Here is a 20,417-nt window from a genome sequence, read left to right on the forward strand (position 1 = left end):
TGCCATGGGTTTTGGGCGTTTGGCCTCTATCTTTTCTTCGCAGGATTATTGATTTGGAGCCAAATCGACCTCAAAAGTCCTCTAACCTAATGGCTCTTGTTACAGATAAGGAAACAGACTCGGACACCTATTGCCTACCCATCCTCACATGGATAGCGGCAGAAACGGGGTTTCGAATTTGGATCTCTGGACAACGGATCCAGCCCTCTGCACTGGGCCTTGCTGGGTGCCTAACTCGAAAGCCAGTGCTTAGGACAATGTGCCAACACCTGGCACACAGTAAGAGCTTATTGACTGTTGATTATTTATTGATTTTTTATTGAATATTGATTGAGTGATTATGCTCCCAGAAGAATGTCTGAAGTTCCTTGGAGGCAAAAACTTTTTCTTTCTTTTTTGAATCCTTGAGGCCTAGTGCAATCTCCAGAATACAACCAAACACGCGAAGGAGCCATGATCTCATCACGGGGGAGCTGGAGTGTGGGAACCGCTCCTGCCCTCATCCCCACTACCAACCCAGGGAAGATCAGCAACTCCGTCTAGGACTTGGTAAACACTTCCTAGGGAGTTACCTCTGACATAGTGAAGTCAATTTTTGGCTCAATTTTATACTTTTTAGCCAAGTATAAACCTATTTTCATGTGTTTGGTTGATTTTTTAAAAGCTGTGGTTCTATTCACAGCTTCTTAAAAGTCCATGTTTGGGTTGAGCACCAGGAAGTCTTTGGGGCTTTGGTTCCAGGCATTCTGGCTTGGTGTTTGCATTTTGATGTGAACCTGTGGTTCAGGTCTTTGAGTATGTAATAATTTAAGAATTTTGCAATGATCATCGTTGGTCAGATCTAATGGAATGGGCCTGGTTGGGCCTGGTTTGGCCCATGGATTGTGTCTAGAGGCTCAAGTTGAGCAGAGAGTTTGACCAGCCAGCTCAGTTCAAAGTCAGGTTGATAACTAAGTTGGCACGTTGGCTAGCACACTGTAAAGGAAAAGAGCGCACTGGGCTCAGCAGTCAAGGAAGGGGTGAGCAAGTGGTTGGTTTGGTGGACAATGACAAGCCAGTCTGCGTAGTTAGACGCGGGTTCAAACTGCACTTAGGCAGTGAAATCATCTCCCTCCAGCAACAAGGCGAACTCCATCTCTGAAAACTGGCATGAGGAACGGTCAGATTCGGAGCAAACCATGCCCTTTTATCTTAAAAAAAATGTGAAAGATGTTGAAGACGACTTTTGTAATGAAAACATCTTTTAAAATTAGTTAATGCTCCTTGATTCCCAAAGGCCTTAAGTTCAACTCACCTAGTTTAAAAGATCAATGAGTAAATCACGGATTGAGAGGCCACATGGTAAATCACATAGAAGATAAGGAAGGAAAGGAAGGGAAGAAGCATTTCTGGAGCACCCAGTACGTGCCGAGTGCTGTGCCAAGTGCTTTGTACAAATATCATCTCATTTGACCCCCACAACAACCCTGGGACTACAGTGATCCCCATTTTATAGTTGAGGAAGCTGATGTCGACACGGGTTAAGTGACTTGCCCACGGTCACCCAAGTAGAAAGTGTCTGAGGCTGGATTTGAACTCAGATCTTCCTGACTCCAGGCTCAGTGCTCTGTCCACTGTGCCACCAGCTGTCTCTGGTTACTATCATTCCACTCTCTTTGTACCCAATCTAGCATAAATCCAAATGCTTATCGTCAGGGACTACAGACACTGGTCTCTAGCTCTTGGCCACTGGCTGGACATTGGTACATCTGTAGAACCAGTGAATGGAGCTGTGAGGGGTTCTTGGGTCTGGACTCATGGACAAGGAGCTCTGATCCCACTTCTGCTTGGGGGCATTGGGGAGTTGGGGTGTTCAGCATCCCCCATTATTTCAGAGTTGGGAGGGGGGAGAGAGACATCATTTCAGGGCCAATTCCTTTTTTTAATTGGAAACGTACATCATGCTTTCTCCTTCTAGCTTCTTTATCATTCAGTTCAGTTTAACTGAGCTCAAAAAGGAGAAGGGGGAAAGGGTGTTCATTAAGTGCTTGGCACTGTGCTTATACAAACCCTGCCCTCAGGGAGTTTATGCTCTACCAGAGGGTTACATAGGTACTGGGGAGGGAAGTATGGAAAGGGCCAAGGAGAGAACCAGATAGTAAGCTCCTTCAGGGCAGGCAGCATGGGACCCTTGATCTGCAGCTGGAAGTCACCCTGCCAACCTTCCATTGTACAGATCAGAAAACAGAGGCTTAGGGAGGTTGTGACTTTCTCATTCAGATAGTAAGGCCCAGCTCAGATTTGAGCCCAATCCTCTGATCCCAACTTTGGCCTCTTTCTATTACATCATGATGCTGTCCCCCCATCAGAGGTGTCAAGCGCAGGCCTGAGAGGGGTGTGAGTCCACAGCATTTAAGTGTTCCCCAGACCAGATCTAAATATAATTGGGAAATGGGTAGCAAAATTAATAAAAATGCAATAAAATAGATAATATGAATATGCAGTTTTAAAAGTCCATGTGGGGCTCGTAGCGGGTCTCATTTCTGTTTGAGTTTGATCATTCTGCTCCGTGTAAACACCGGCCATGCAAAGATGGTGATTATAACTAGCCTTGCTCTAGCTCTCCAAGGTTCACAAGGCATTTTACATGCGCTCCTCCCATTTCAAACTTTGAAGCAACTCCACAGGGCAAGAGCTACAGATGTCACTGCTCCTGTTTTACAGATGAGGAAACTGAGGCTGGGAGATGATAACTGTCCTGCTAGGGTCCCACAGCTAGTAAATGTGCAAAGATCCCAGGTCTTTCTGACTGCAGGAGGTTGGTCCAGCACCCTCTGCTTGATGTCTCAGGATCAAAGCACTAGGACCAGGAAAAATACACATGACCAGCAACGCCTGTCCTCAAGCTTCCATTGTATGGGGGAGAGAGGACTGAGTCCTGCTCGGAGGCAGAGGCATTTGGGGTTAGGCCAGGGTTCCGAGAGACAGAAGTGAGGACAGAGGGCATGGTGGGCATGAGGGGGATGGGATGACCAATTCAGGAAAGACCAAATGGACCAACAGAGAGCTGAGGGGACTCAAGCTGACTCAAGGACTGAGGGGGCCCACACTTAGCTGCAACCTGAGGAAACTGTTTCTTGTCTCAGAAACCTGATGGGCCCCAAGGGGACAAGTGGATTACAATTCCACAGCCTTCTGTTTGTACCTTCTGTTGCTGCCTGCTCTATGAGACCTAGGAGCCCCATCCTCCAACATGCATGTACATGCACATGTGTACACACACATACACATGCGCACACACACAATACACATACACACATGCACATACACACTCTGTCTCCAGAGAGGTGCAGGATCTAAGCAAGTAGTAAGAAGATACTTGTTATGGGGAAAAAAGACCATGGCTTTAGAGGGTTAGAGTTTGGTTTTTTTTTTTAATTGCTATCGTCCATATTTTCTTTTCTTTTTGTTTTCTTACGAGACAGCAAACAAGGACTGAAATAACAGCAGCTTTGTCATGGCGGCTTCCACATTCATGCGAGATGAGGGTGAGCTTTTAGAAAGTAGAACCACATGGCCATTTCCTAGGCATGCCAACTATTTGCAGCAATACTTCCGAGTACATTATATCCATCTGAAGCTTTGATCACATTCTTTTGGAGACAGTAATAGCACTCGGGATGCATTCTTGAGATGAAGCATCTTAAAGAACAGTGTGTCTCAGAAGAAAGAATTTTGGACTTTGAGTCGAGAGAAACCAGCTTTCAAATCCCAGGTCTCCAAAATTTAAGGGTGCTGTCACCCCCATAGTCCTTCAGCTGCATGGGAAAGGACAAAGACCCAGATGTCCTTTGGGTGACGTAGCTGTCCTCAGAGGACCTCTAGTCTACCTGCATCATTTTACAGGTGAGGAAATGGAGGCAGGTGGCTACAATCCCACAGGTAGTGAGTGTCAGGGCAGAATTTGAACTCAAGTCCCCTCTGCACCCGGGGCATTTTCCACTGTCCTACGCTTATTTCTGTTTTCTGTTTTATGTGTTTTGTTATCTGCTTATCAGCCAGCCCCTGGTCCTTGAGGGTGGGGGATTTTCATTTTCATTCCCATGTCCCCAGTGTGCAGACTCAGTCCTCTCTCTCAAGGCATTTCTTTGAATTAAATTGAAGCAGAAAGTACTAACCCTTCCTTAACGTAGTGACTTGGGGGCTTCCACTCCCTGTTTTGGATCCCTTTAAAAAACCCCCAATTTTGGCCAATCCTTTGTCCTACAAGGGAGTGGGTGGGGATATGCCTGAGGGAGCAGGGAATGAAGGGAAGGCAAAGATGCCCAGGGCATCCCACTAGAGGGTGACTGAACAGCAGAAGCCCCGAAGGGCAGCCTGGCCTGCTTGGGGGTAACTGTCCTAAAGGGCTTTGAAAAGAGTGAGTTTTAACCCATAACAGAAACACTTGTAAAAGTGGGTCACCAGGGATGGGAGATACCAGGACACTGCGTTCAAGGCTAGTAAGAACAATAAAAAAATTTGATAATATTGGGAAGCACTTTCCATGTGGGATAGCTTCCAACGGCAACCCTGTGGTTGTTGTTCACACAGTGGCCCCATTTTACAGGTGAGGAAATCAAGGCCCAAAGGCATTCATTTGGAGTTTGGATTAGAACCCACATCCTTTGACTCCAAAGAACTTTGCACTGTTTTGATTCACCTTTTTTCAGCTATTGAGCACCTTGTGCTCTTCCCCCTGCACAGATCTTTCTCATCACGTGTTCCCACAGTCAGCAAACTTGTGTTTCAGGTGGGTGAATTTGGTTCCTAACTGGCTGGGTCGGGTTTCTGTTTTATTGTCTCTCATTTCCTTTGAAAGCTAAAAGCAAAGGTGAGAAATCTGAGAGGTGTTTGAAGAAGATGGATTCTTTAGGTATCCCACAGACTCACTGTGACACTCTTCTTTATTGAAACAAAGGCCAAATGAGAAGGCTGCTTCTTGGCCAAAGGCCAAGGACTCCCTTCATGTCCTTGCTGTCATGGTGATGGCTGGTCTGGAGGTGATCCTTTAAGATCTGCAATGGGCTTTACATTTCTGGGGTCATTTGTCCTCACACCAGCCGTGTAAGGGAGGTGACATCATTATTCCCACTTTAGAGAAGAGGAAACTGAATCTGGGAAAGGTTGAGTAACCTGCCCAGGTGTCTCCAAATCCAGCAGTCTGCCCACTATGGCCACCTCATGGGAGCCTTGGGAAGAAAGCGCAGGATGGATGGGAGCTAATACTTCCTTGCCTGTATGGCTCTGAGGCCTCGTTGACGCGGGTACCCTTCCAATGATTTTGGTCTTAACCCATCGGCACCACCTCTCATCTTGTATGTACAAATCTCGTTTGAGCCTGACCATAAATCCTCCCCAGGAGGCTCCTCCTCAGCCCTGGGGGCCTTCTTCTGGTTCTTTGACAATGTGTGGAGACCAACGGAGCATGGGAGCGATTATTCATTATTGTCATCATCTCTCACATGAGACAATCCCACCACAGCATTCACCCAGAAGACAGGGTCACTTCAGGGCAAAATGTTGTAAATCATTTCTATAGCCTTAGAGGCCTGTTTTTCATCGTGAATATGCCTGCAAAAGTCCACAGGCAAAAGTGGGCTCCCTCGCCAGCTTGGAAACCGTGATATCTAAGCCACTTTTATTTTTATTCCCAAACACCAAAAGTTATTAAATGATATTAAGCACCATATGCCTGCCAAGATATTCCAACCAGGTTTTTTTGTTATTATATAAGCACAAAAGCATCCAACAGTAATAAACTTCTATTTTTCTTTCATTGTTTGGATAAATTAAAGTAGTCAAGCCACTTTTTTTAATCTTAGGGGTGACAAAGTCTACAAGCTGAAGACTCTTCCCAAAGGATTTACTGGTTCCCTCAAGTTACTCCCTGTGTCTCTTCTTTGGACAGCCTAACTCTTAGAGAACATTGTCTAAACTAAATGCCTCCACCTTCTCACCTTCCACCATTCTTCACCCTCTGCTCGTCCACCTTCAGCCCCTATGACCCAACAGAAGCTGCTCACATCTGGCTCACCAATGATTTCTCTGTTACTACATCCATCTCTGTTGCTGTTCTCAGGCCTCATCTTTCTTGCCTTTTCTGAAGCGTTTGACACTGAGAACCCTCTCTTCTTTCTGGGTACTCTCTGCACTCTGAGTTTGTGTGACACTTCTCTCTCTCTTCATTCTTTTGGACTGATCCTTTCGGGTTCTTTTGGACATTCATCATCTTTTTCCTGCCGCCATGTTTTGCAGTACTCCAAGGCTCTGTCACCCTCAACTCTGTATCTCCATATCTCTTTAAATTCTACTTCCTCAACATCTGCTGCATCCTACTCCTAAATCTCCAGTCACATAGCCACTACTCTAGTCCAGAAGTGATGCCACAGGGATATGAATCATGAAATGCCACAGTCTTCAAGCAATCAAAATGACAGATGGCCCAAGGGGCCATGTGGAGAGGGATACATGGCAGGCTCAGTGGGCTGTGCCATAGTTCAAATGATGACTTGTGAGCAAGTAGAACTATGAAAACAACCAATTAGAATAGAAGATAGGCTCATCCTGTCATATGAGTTAGGAATAAGAGACAGATTGGCATCTGCAAAGTGAAGTGAAGAGATCTGAGCATGATTTCCAGTGTGTTGAGTGGTCCTACTCCTGAGAAGGTGGTGGTGGAGAGGAGAAGGGCCATGCTAAGATATAAACAATAATGGCACAGGATGAGGAATTGGGGATGGGTCACAATCTTCCCTGGTGGATGGAAAGCCTGCATTGGTGAGGTCTGAGATCCATCACAATATTGCAATACAAGTGCATGAGTATGCTATTCTGCTCACATTGAGTTTCAGACTTTGTTTTTTTTTTTCCTGCAAATTCAATGTGTTCAGTTACTTTTTCATTTTGGTCTAGACCGTGTGTGTATGTGTGTGTGTGTGTGTGTGTGTGTGTGTGTGTGTGTGTGTATGTTTATATATATGTGCATACATACAAGTTTATGTATGTATACATTGTTGTGAATGTACTTGTGTGTACATATATGTATATGCATATATGTGTATATATATTTGGATATATACATGTGTATACCTAGTGTAACCATATGCCAGTATATAGTTACTAGTGGTAAACATTGGAACTTGATTATGCAGATGTGTGTGTATAAATGTGGACTTGGGATTCATTAGCATAGGAAAATTCCTTGTGTGGGAGCTCCCTCTCCCAAATAGCTCCTCATGTCCTCTTTAAATTATAGTCTCACCCGTCATCAGTATTAGGGTAGTTGGAGGGAAAAAATCATATGTATGTATGTATGTAGATAGATAGATAGACAGATAGATATAGATAGACAGACAGATGGACAGACAGACAGACAGACAGATAGATAGATAGATAGATAGACAGATAGATATAGATAGACAGACAGATGGACAGACAGACAGACAGACAGATAGATAGATAGATAGATAGATAGATAGATAGATAGATAGATAGATAGATAGATAGATAGATAAAGGGCACAGGGTGAGTTGAGGATGAAGGGGTCATATCTGGAGAATAAAATTAAGGAGTGGGAGAGGATTATACTGAAAGAAGGAGAAAGGGAGAGATAGAACATGGTAAATTATCTCACAAAAAAAACACAAAAGAAAAGGCTCTTACAGTGGAGGGGAAACAGGGGAAGGTGAGAGGGAATGAGTGAATCTTATTCTCATAGGATTTGGCTTAAGGAGGAAATAACATACACACTCAGTTGGGTGTGGAAATCTGTCTTACCCTACAGGAAAATAGAGGGAGAAGGGGACAAGAGAGCAGGGGGATGATACAGAGGAGGGCAGATTGGGAAAGGGGGTAATCAGAAGCAAACACTTCTGAGGAGGGACAGGGTCAAAAGAAAGAATAGAAGAAATGGTGGGGGTGGGATAGGATTAAGGGAAGTAGAGTTAGTTTTTCATAACATGACTACTATGGAAGTATTTCACATAACTGCATGTGTATAACCTATATTGAATTGCTTGCCTTTTCAATGAGGGTGGATGGGGAAGGAGGAAGGGAGAAAATTTGGAACCCAAAGTTTGAAAAACACATGTTTAAAAAAATGTTTTCACATGCAACTGGGAAATAAGGAATATAGGAAATGGGGTACAGAAATCTATCTTGCCCTACAGGAAAATAGAAGGGGAAGGGGATAAGAGAAGGGGGGAAGAGATAGAAGGGGAAGGCAGACTAGGGGAAGGGATATCCAGAATGCATGAGATCTTGGGGTGGGGGAGGGCGAGATGGGGTGAAAATTTGGAACTCAAAATCTTCTGGAAGTAAATGTTGAAAACTAAAAATAAATAAATTTAAATTATACTCTCATCTCAGAGCTCCCTGGGGTACTCAAAGGTGAAATGATTTGTCCACAGTCATATCACTAGTGATTACCAGAAGAAAGCCCTCAACCCAATTCTATCTGACTGCAAAGCCAACATCTAGCCACTACTACTCCACACTATTTCTCCTGGCTGTTCCTACTCGTTAGAAAATCAGGATCATTGGAATAAATACAATTCAATGAATGCCAGAAAGCTGGGATTTTTGTTTTCTTTTGTTTTTTGGTACTGTGTAAAAATAGAGAATGGGAGTTGGGTTACCAGTGAACACAGGGCCAAATTCTCCCATTAGATGCAGCTTGAGTCTGTAGAATGCCAGAGCCAATTTAATGAAGAAATTTAAAAATAAAAACCATGTTTGTTTCTGCTTCCAAAGCCTGCTTTTTGGCTCTTGAGCCTGGGTTTTCTTGAAGAGTAATTAAGGAATGCTGGGACTCTGGCTGTGCTAATAATACAATGGTCGGTAAGAGGAGAAACAGGCTAAGATAATGGGAGGGGAAAGAGGCCCCTTGGAGTGCCCAGATCAGCTGCCCTGTCCCAACAAGCATCATTCCGACACTTGGTTTTAGCTTCCTGAGACCCCATGAAGCAGCTTCACCAGTAGTGATACTTCAGAGTGAAGAAGGCAATGGAAAATGTAAAACATTCTTGAACTCAGAGTATTCTTAGAACTTAAAAAGTGAGGTTTAAAAACATGTTTGGAGTAGTATTGTTTCAAAATATTTATAGTTATTCTAGCCACAGGGTCTTGCAGACCAGCATCCTTTGAAAAGTTGTGTGGAAACCCGGCTTTGCAAGTGGCCTCTTGGCTTTGGGCACATAAACAGCTCTACTGTCAAAAGCCAAATTGATATCACATGAGAGCAACTGGCACTGGCTGAGCAGTGGACATTTGTTTTTAGAATCACAGAATGTCTGGGAAGGAAGATACGTTAGGGGCTGGCTTGTCCAACCTGTACCTGACTGGGAAACCACTCAACTACACACTGGACAGGCGGTCTCCAGCCACTGCTTGAAGACAGATAATGGAGGGGCTCCCAACACCATCCAAGGCAGCCTGTTCCATTTGGGGATAACTCTAAAGATGAAGAACGGTTTTATCAAATCAAACCTCAATTGGTCTCCTTGCAACGTCTACCCACTGCAATTCTATGGCCAAGAAGTTTGCAACAGATAGTCTCTTAAATACTTGAAGATAAGTATTATACTATACAGAGTTATTAAATGTGACAGCATTGGCTGAACTGAAGTTGAAAATAACCTAAAAGGCAGTGACAAGACATGTGGTGGGCATGATCAGGCTGCAGCATATCACAAATGAGGAATTTTACGGGGGAAGATTCTTAAGGGTTTCTTCAAAGGAATGAACGACTGGGAAAAAACGTGGGCCAAAAAACCACTAACACAACAATCATGTTGGAGGTCAGATGCAATATTAGCCACCAGCAGTCCTCTCCCTCCTTGAGAAAGGAAGGAGGTTCATTTGCTCAGCTCTTTTCCAAGGCTGGTCTTGCTCGTTATAATTGCACAATGGTCAATCTCATTTTATTGCTCTTTCCATTTACCTCATTGTCATCATTATTACATTGTTTTCCAGATTCTGGTCATTTCGTACTTCATTGTCCTCTGCCACCAACGCTATTCTGAGGCCTTCCTTACTCCTGATGACACAGTAACATTCCATTCCATTCATGTGCCATCATTTGTTTAGCCATTGTGGGTACACTAATTATATGCATAAACACATATAATTTTAAATAAACATTTTAGCTAAAAGATTTGTCTTTCGACGGGATGTAGGTACTGATTTCTGTGATAGTTCAATGCTTGTATTTCTGTGAAGGCTAAAAGCCCCTGGTTACATATAGAAGGCAGAGGACTCAATTTTTTAATATTGAATGAAGTGCACATAAATGTGTTGAACAATGTCAGATTCCTCTGTTAGATGCAACTTTTGTGTTATGTGTAACTATAGTAAATTGAATGTGCTGTAAAACTGTTTATTTAAATGTGGCTACCATACAAGGGATATATAACAACATAAGGAATCTGATCTCTGTTCAGTAGGTAGGTAGTACATTACTTTATAGTCATAATATGTCTGGACTTGTATACTTAGGCTATATATCTGACAGACACTTCTCCAAACTACTCCATGTACACTAAAAAAAATCATTTTTAAATCACTAGAGAACATAATTCTAAATTGCTTAATCTTTCTTCAACAAATATAATTACCGGGGCAGGTGGCACAGTGGATAGAGCATCGACCCTGGAGTTAGGTGGACCTGAGTTCAAATCTGGCCTCAGACCAGATACTTGACACTTACTAGCTGTGTGACCCTGGGCAAGTCACTTAACTCCAATTGCCTCACAAAACAAAAAAACAAACAAAAACCAAAAAACAAAAATGTAATTACTGTTGTATTTCAGAAAATGGCCCTTTGTTCAATAAAATGTCCAAAGACATAATTGCAACAACAACAAAAAAAAAATGGGCCAAGTACACATAAGGTGAACAGGGACCATCTGATGAATGAATGAATGAATGAATGAAAAAGCATTTATTTATACATGTGCAATGTGCCAGTCCTAGAGCTACAAACACAATTAAGCATGGTTGGCCCTGCCCTTAAGGAGCATTCTAATAGGGGAAGACAGCAGAGGGCTATAAAGAGGAAAGTGGGCCACACCCAGCACCGTGATTTGGAAATGTCTGGAAAATGGCACAGAGGTCTACTCCAGGCAAGATAAAGAAAAACTCACTTGTCAGAGCCCAGGGTGGTTCCATGGGCAGATTCCAAGGTTACTGTGGGAGGGAAATGAGGAGGATAGCTGGAATTACATGGCTTGGGAATGGCTGGGGCATGAGGCTATCATTGGGCTGGCAAAAAAAAAAAAAAGAGGAACCGAGAGCATAATGAAAGAAGGGCACAACCAATGAGTGGCCTGCGTGTTTCATGTGCATCCTTGTAACATTGAGAAAAGGTGAAGAATGCCCTCAGCACGGTGCAGGTGCATCGACATCCTCTGCGGAATTCCTAGGGTATGGGTCAGCCATTTCATAGAATGGGACAGCATGGATGGTGGGTAAGAATTATTGTTGGGGGGAAAAACACCGTCGTTGATAAGATCATAGATCTACTGGAATAACGAAGGAGGTGGAAGAGTCTGACCTAGATTGTGCCTTTTCTTTGAAGTATGATGACACCTTCAAGGTATGACATGGACAGCCTCTGTGATTATCCAAGTCTCTGAAGGTTTTCCATTTTATAAAGAGAGGCAGTTTAACAACCATCTTGCCTAGAACTTGGAGCCAAATCTCCTCTCTGAGATCTCAACCTCAGCACAGATGCCTATGCTCACTCTCATCCATGGTGCTGAATGTCACAGCTGAAAGGTTGTAGGAGACTTCTGCTGGAACAGTCTCCACATGCTTGATGGATTCCTTTGCCACAGGTAGACACACCCTGAGTTCATTTCCCCGGTAATTTGGGAGGAGAAAAGTAATCTGAAAGTGAGAACTAAGAGGGAAAAATAAGTCAGACCATTTTTTTGTTAAGGTCAATGGGAATTTTCTCTTTTCCATTCATTGCAGTTTTCCAGTTAACCATCATGAACCAAACTCCCCCTGTGCTCCACATGAGAATTCTTTCAATTTATTTAACATACACTTATTAAGCCCCTTCTAGGTGCCAGGGACCGTGTTTGGTAATGGAGATACAAGTCTAAAAAAACAAAACAAAACAAAATAACCTATGGCATACTCTGAATCTTCTACAATGTTCCACTATAAATTTTCTCTGTGTGGTTCATGTAAGCCATCTACGTTGCCAGCAGATGAGTCAGGTTTGTTCCTGATATGCCCATGTCCTTGAAGTGGGCTTTTATTCACTGTTTTCAGACAAAAATTGAATTTCATCACCATCTTTTTCTCCTTTAGAGCACTCAGGCAGTTGTCTTCTCAGGTGACCTTGCCTCCTATTAGGATCTTCTTGCGAGCCTTATCCATGAGGTCTGCCAGAACCAGTTGGTCATCTGGAAATCCCATCTGATGAATGGTACCTGCCACATAGTAGGCACTTAAAAATAGGTCTTGCTTGATTGATTGACTTCCAGAGTTTTAGGTTCTGACTGTTTTTTATATTGCTAGGATCACTACCACCACCACCATCATCATTGCCACAACAACTACTGCTACTATTACTCCTCCTCCTCCTCCTACTATTACCACCACAAACAATAATAACAATAGTAATCATGATAATCAAACAACCTTCCCATCAGGGAGCTGATGTATATAGTCATTGACCCTTCAAGGTCTAAAGGCAGGAAACCACTTCCTGATTCCCCCAGTGATCATTCACTTTCCTCGCCATCTTGGGAGAGATGATGGCAGCCATAACCATTACCTGCACTCAATCCTGCAAAAGTAAAGTCCACCTGCAGTCCTGTGGAAGCCAAGTTTGGAAGATGGGGAATAAGAAGCTAAGAAAAAGAGATTCCTGTGATGTCTGGGGCCCAGCAGCCAATCCTAAAGGAAGTTCAGGTCATCATTTCAAGGAATGATGATATTCATAAAAAGATGATGCAATTAAACAAATTAAGTTTAAATAACCCTTCAGCCCAGTTAGCTATTTGTAGAACTGTTCAATGTTAATATTTTAATAAAACAACTTTTAAAAAACGATCAATGAGCCCTCTAATTCCTACCTCCTATTAAAGCAGAGCACATTTGCTTTCTGTTTCAGGAGTCTTCCACCTGTATTTCCTTCCCTGGGCTATGGAAGAGAAATGAATCCCACCATCTGACCTTCTAGCCAAACACAATGATGTGCGTCGCCACAAGGAAGCCCTTTCCAACTTATCACTGCTCTTTGGACTCATTCTTCCCACAGGAAGCCCTAAGACCATTGTCAAGGAAATATACTGTGTTTTTTGTCTTAATTTTTTTTCCCCAAAGGGCAGCTGTGGGGGAAAAAAAGTGTTTGCTGTATGATGACACTGTGGGGGTCTGGAATTTCTTTGTTGGGATTCTCTCCTGTCCTAAAATGAGGTGCCCGGGGGTGAACACAACAGCCCAGATGTCGTTGGCCCAGGACATAATGGGACCATCCATCTCCTCCTTGTTTCTGGAAGCAGCCCAGGTTCCGTTAGCTTTTGTTGGCTTCCATATCTCACAATCTTGGGCAATGCACTACAGCCCTGAGAATTTGTGGAGATGATCTGCTGTCTAACCATTGCTCCCTCCTCCATCTTGTCCTTATAAAGTGGATGTTTGGGGCCCTAGTATTTTACTGCTTCTCATTGATCCTGATTTCACTTGGCCCAGTGTTCTAGCCCATTGGGAACTTCTGGAATACTTTCTCCATCATCCAGCGTGTTAGCATCAGTCAGCACTTGGGTCACTTACAAATTGCATAAGCATGACAACTGTTCATCTATCGGATTTATTGATAAACATGTAGATAGACCAGGACCACTCATGTATCCCTCCTGTGAGGTTATGCTTGAGAAAGGCTCCCTCAAGAGTGATGACAGAGAAAGGAAAGGTGGCTGTCTAAAGGGTTAAGGTTGTGTTACTTCATGCAGTACAGGGGGGATGGCAGGCACAGTGGGAAGAACAGAGGTGGTGGTGGTTGTGCAGTCATTTCAGTCACGACCCCATCTGGGGTTTTCTCAGTAGAAATACTGGAGTGGTTGGCCGTTCTCTTCTATAGCTCATTTAACAGATGAGGAAACTGAGACAAACAGGGTTAAGTGACTTGCCCAGGGTCACACAGCTACTGAGTGTCTGAGGCTGGATTTGAACTCAGATCTTCCTGCCAGGGGCAGCACTGTATCCACTGCACCATCTAGCTGTCTGGAATCAGAAGACCCAGGTTCAAATTCTGGCTCTTCTCCTTACTAGTGGTGTGACACTTTGGACAAATCACCTCCCCTCTCTAGGCTCCATTTCCATACCCATAAAAAGAGGGGATTGGACTAGATGCCCCACTTCTAGCTACCCGTCTATGATCTCCTATAGTATTTATGACCTCCTATGGTCTTATATTTAAGATTAAATAAACTTATCCAGCTCTGAATGTATCTAGGCTAAATAGATTTGTGGCCGTTTAAACCATACTTGTGCTTTATAAGTGCTTAGACTTTTAGCAGTAGAAGGAAGGAGGAGATGGTGATAATCATAAAATGAGAAGTGCTCTAGCAGAGGCAGAGAATGACCCAGAGATCTCACCTGCATGTTTCATTATAAGCAGGTGCAGCTTAGACAGGCAGGAGCATGGCCTGGAGGACCTGGAAAGTATTTTATGGACATTTGAATTTCAGCATAAAGAAGGCCACTAGTGGTGGTGGTGGTGGTGGTGGGAGTTTTCTTCCTTCTGCATGGACTGAAGGGAGAGATTATAAACAAAAATGTGCAAAAAAAGTTCATGTGCTCTTTGAAATTGATAACTACCCAAATATAAACTCTACCACCTCAAGAAACTCATTAAAACCATACCTGTCTGAGGCAAGGTCAAGCCTCCAACAAAAGAGGCCTTGTTTGATGGTGCTGGAAGCTAGAGGCCTGGGAAATCAAGGTTAGCTCTTAGAAGTGGGTTGTTCAGAACCTGAAAGGCTGGGCAATATGGAATATAATTAGGGACAGATGCCTTAGACAGGGTTCTGGGAATCAGCTTTCCAAAACGCGTTGAAGAAAAATGGGGTAAGGGCCAGTGTGGGATTGATTTTAAAATCCCCGGACTTAAACTCATACATTTTGCTTTCAGGTTGTATTGAACGCTTTTGACTCACTGAAAGAATTCCACTAAAACATAGGCATGGTTTGAATCTCAGTCAGTTAATATTTTTCAGATACAAATAGCTCGTTTAGACTTTTTACTGTGACTCTTATCTAGTCGGTTCTGTCGTTGTTGATTTTTATGGTGGGTGTGCTTGTGCTCCTCTGACCACTCACTAAACAGGACATTTGGGTAGCAAGACCATACCAATAGACTGGCCGAGCACTGGGCCGAGCAACATCCCTTGGGATGGGAGGTAGGTGCTATAACTTCCTCCACCCTAACGGTGGAGAAACTGAGTGTCAGAGAAGCAAAGGGATTTTCTCCTGGTCACATAATAGTAAGAACATGCTTCTGGGTCATCTTGCCTTTAAGTGCTCTACATAGAACTCAGGGCTTATAGTGGAATATATAAATAGACTTTGAGAATTTCTGTGGCCAAAATCTGAATTGCCAACCTGGTAATAAAAAAAAAAAAGCTTCTGGGAGCCTTTTCTGGGTGAACAGTCTCTATCTCTGGACCAGATTTTTAATATTTCCAGAGGGGTGAGACCTGGTTAGTGTTTGGACCCCTCTGACATAGCCTTCAAGATCCCAAAGTCAATACCATGAGAAATGGAGGGGTAGCATCATAAAGGGAATAAATATTTCTTATCAACACACCTGTGTATCAATGTTGAAATCATCTTATAGGTTTTCTTTTATTTTAATGCTATTTTTAAAATTTTCAGATATATCTTTCACAAAACTTTCATTTTCAGATATATCCCTATCCATCCCCTACTGAGAAAGTTAGGTAATAAAGTTTTTTAAAGAGAGAAAAATTCATCAACCAAGACATCAGCTGAGTCTTACAGCATGTACAATATTCCAAACCCATGGATCCATACTTCTGCAAAGAAGGGAAAAGCATGCATTTTTTAAAAATTCCTTAATGAGGATAGCCTTGGTCATTATAATCACACAATTTTCAATTTCCTTCTTTCAATTCTTTACATTTTATTAGTTATTATGTTTTCCTGACTCTGCATGCATTTATTTGCATTGATTCATGCTTTTCCACTCTCTTCTGAATTTCTCACATTCATTTTTTCTTATGGTACAGTGATATTCCATTCCATTTATATGCTATACTTCGTTTAGATTTTCTTAATCAATGAGCATCTTCTTTGTTTCTAGTCTTTGCTACCGCAAAAAAAGTGCTGCTGCACATATTTGCTGTATGTAGGAACTGTTTCTGTCTTTAACCTTCATGGAACATACACTTCATGGCAGGATCTCTAGTTCCAAACATTTGAGTCACATTTCTCATCTCAGAAATGTTTTATCCAGAACAGTTGGAAGCTTCTCAGCTCCATCAGGAGTATATTAGTGTGCCTGTCTTTCCACAGTCCTTCCAACATAGACTACGTCCATCCTTCATCATTGACAATTTCTTGGGTAGAAGGTGAAACTTCAGAATATTTTTGATTTGCATTTCTCTTGGTGATTCAAAGAAATCTTTCATATGGTTATTACAGAAGAAATCAACTTATGAGGGATATTTGGGAGGCTGGTGGTATGGATGGGTTTGGTGAAACTTGGCAACATTTAAAGACCCAGGAACTGCTTTAGACAGGGCCCACTGTGTCCTACAATTATCTCTTTTTATTTAATAAATAGGGTCAGAGTTTTGTATTTAATACACAAACACATGAAGGCTCTGTGATTGAGAACTCCCATCATAAGTATTTCCTCCCCCAATGCAGATCACAGCTAGTTATGACAGTGAAAAAGCCAGAGGGCACAGGTTGAAGCATGTACGTATTAAGAGGCTTTTCCAAAATCACACAGCAAGGAAATATCAGAAATAGAATTGAACCCAGGACTCCTGACTCTGAACCCAACACCACCTATGATACCATTTTACTTCTATATAATGGGGGAAGCTAGGGGGCACCATAGTGCACAGAGCTTTGGGCCTAGAGTCAGGAAGACTCAACTTCCTGAGTTCAAATACAGCCTCAGACACTTATTAGCTGTGTAACCCTCGACATATCACTTAACCCAGTTTGCCTCAATTTCCACATCTGTAAAATGATCTGGAGAAGGAAATGGCAAACCACACCAGTATCTTTGCCAAGAAAACCTCAAATGAACGCAGATAGGTGGCACAGTGGATAGAGCACTGGCTGTGCAGTCAGGAGGACCTGAGTTCAAATTCAGCCTCAGACACTTGACGCCAGCTGCGTGACCCTGGGCAAGTCACTTAACCCCAACTGCCTCACAAAAGAAAAAAGAAAATCTCAAATGGGGCCACAAAGAGCTGGACACAACTGAAACAGCTCAACCCCAACAACCACTATGTAATCTGACAACAGCTAACATTTACATTGTGCCTAAGCTTTGTAAGACACTTTACTGAGATGTTTTCATCTGATCATCATAAAAACGCTTTGAGATAGGTGCAATTATTGTCTCTATTTTACAGATGAGGAAACTGAGGCTGACTTAGTTTGCCCAGAATTCACACAACCAGAAAGTTCCTGAAGCAGGATTTGAACTCAGATTTTCCTGATTCCAAGTTCATCGTTCTATCTACCAGGTGACATTGCCTTCTATATATTTAATATAGATCTTAGTGTTTTATATCAGCATTTGATATATCACTATAAATATCTGATATTGGCACTAAATGGCTTGACTTTTATACATCAGAGAAGTGTTTTTTTAAACAAACAAAAAATAAGATCTAAATATATTCCTAGAGCTCATATAAATATAGGTTTAAAGGAAACCTACAGAGAAGCGTTCAGAATAGATTGACTCAGTCTGAATCATTCTTTTGACAGAGTACCAGGCTGTACAAGAGGGGCCGTTTCTAACATATGTTTGCAGGTGGGGAGAAGGTTACATATTTATATGCTTTCTTTAATCAAACAGTCCAAAGTGTTCTGTTCACCTCTTCCTAAAAATGGTTTATGGTAACAATTATGGAAGCAGGTTGTAATACAACTTCGGGAGCGTCTGATCTGAATCCAGCTGTATTTCAAATTAAGAGGCCAGCTAACCCAGGAATCTTCTCAGCTTCCCCTCGAGGCATGTGGACCCTGAAATTTCTTTCTTTCTCCTTCCTCTCCAAATGGAAGATTTAAAAGGAGGTTGAAACCAGAATCCAGAACATCAAGCCCACAAAAATGTTATGGCTGTATGGAAACTTAACTTAACGAACCATTAGAAAGACCTGGGTGGGGGTTCCTTTAGTTTCTGTTTGGGACAAACAGCAGGCTTCAAGCTAGAAAAAAGCGTTCAGACGTTCCACAGTCACTTCCAGTATAGGATGGCTTAGAGAGGAGAAAAAGCCAAGGCCTTTTCCCTCCCCTTTAAATGAAAGATGAAGTGTGATAAAGAATTCTGGAAGAAGAAAAGAAAAGGAAAAACAATCTCCCATCCCTAAAAATCCTTGCCGATTTCTAGAGCTGATCCAATTTTGAACTTCAAAAACATTCAAGTGCCTTTTAACTTGATGACGGCTAACTTACTCCATGTGAAATAAGCAGTTTAATCAGTTATTGTTTTCAAAGAATTTTTATTCATCTTCATGTCACTCTTCTGCTTAAGAAACTCCAGTTGCTCCATCTTGCCTCTAGAAGAGGCAATTATATTTATACAATCATATTACATAATGTGTGTATATTTAAACATAATTTACACAGTGCTTGACACTTTAGACAGCAGTTAAATTGTTCAGTAGAATCAGGAGGTCTGGAGCTCAAATCCAGCCTCAGAGACTTATTAGCTGTGTGACCTTGGGCAAATCACTTAACCTCTGCTCACCTCAGTTTCCTCATCTGTAAAATGGAAATAATAACAGCACCTACCTTCAAGGGTTGTTGTAGGGATCAAATGAGATAATATTTATAAAGTATTTTGCCAACCTAAAAACACTATCTAAATGCTCACTATTATTATTATGTGATTTCATCTGCTCCTCCCAACAACCTCATGAATTAGATGCTATGGGTATTGTTAGCTCTTGTTTCCAAATGAAGAAACTGAGGCAGACAGAGATTAGCTGACTTGCTCAGGATCACATAGCTACTAAGTATCAGAGGTCAGATTAAAACTCATGTTCCTACTGATTCCAATTCTAATGCATGTCTCAATATACCACAAGGCAGGTTCGGCTTTCAACCATAAAGTAACCCAATAAGGCAACTTTCTGCGGCTTCCTACAATCAGGCCTTATTGATTTCACAGTACAAGGGCTTCATATGCAGTTGCCTATTTGAGACCCTTCTCCCCCCACCCCAGCCCTCCAATACCAGCACTGCAGAGCAGAAGACAGATTTTACAGGAATTCCTTCTTCCCTTGCTCTGGGACAGTGGCCAAGCAGGCTATCTCTTGTTGCATTCTCAATCACACTCCAGTCTGCTGCTGTCTGTTGAATACTTTAGAACAGCAGGAGAGGAAGAAAGTGTCAGGTAGGATACCCTTTGTTTGACTAGTCTGGGGCCACCAATTCCCCTGGTTGTGCCTGTTGGGGATCCGTAAGGATGTAGAGGGCCGTAGACTGTTCATGAGGTCTCACTGATGGGCGGAGGCCCCTCTCGGGTGACTGATCCATGAGCAAAGGTCGCCTGGTTCGATGCTCCATTCTGTGGATCTTAAACAATCTTTAACTTCCCTAGTTATTGTATGGTCATTAGCAGTTTATCTGTGATTGGAGTCAGGTAAGTGCACAGGAGGTGCCTGCACTGTCCTTAGCACAGCATGAGCTCTGCGTCATTGTAGCTTGATAAGAAGTTCCTGTTACTTTACTACTTAAGTGAATGCTTTGTTAAAATTAAACGAAGTTGCTTCCATCTTGTCTCCCGCCTCATCAATGTGCATTCGAGATAGAAGGTTAAGCTGGTCTTATCCCTTCAGGGTTAGTATAGGAACCTTGCTCTTGTGGTGAGCTGAGTTAGTCGTGCCCAGATCAAAGATGAGAGGAATGTGTAGACGTGTCCTCCTTCCCTCACTGAGGCTACCATCTTTCTTCAAAAATCCAGCCTCTCTGCTTTTCCATTTGGATTCTTCCATCTGGTTTTGAATTTGACTTAGATTCCTCTCCAAAGCTCCTGTCTAGTTGACTTATTCATTGAGCTTAACAATATACCAAGGGATGGTTCTTTCTCTTTCACATGAGATTTGTGAGGATCAGAAGTAACATTCCCATGGATGAGGTCACTGGTCTATTGGAATAGAGGGGTC

The sequence above is a fragment of the Phascolarctos cinereus genome, unplaced genomic scaffold, assembly GCF_003287225.1.
Source record: "Phascolarctos cinereus isolate Bilbo 61053 unplaced genomic scaffold, phaCin_HiC Scaffold_1;HRSCAF=81, whole genome shotgun sequence".
Classification (NCBI taxonomy): Eukaryota; Metazoa; Chordata; class Mammalia; order Diprotodontia; family Phascolarctidae; genus Phascolarctos; species Phascolarctos cinereus.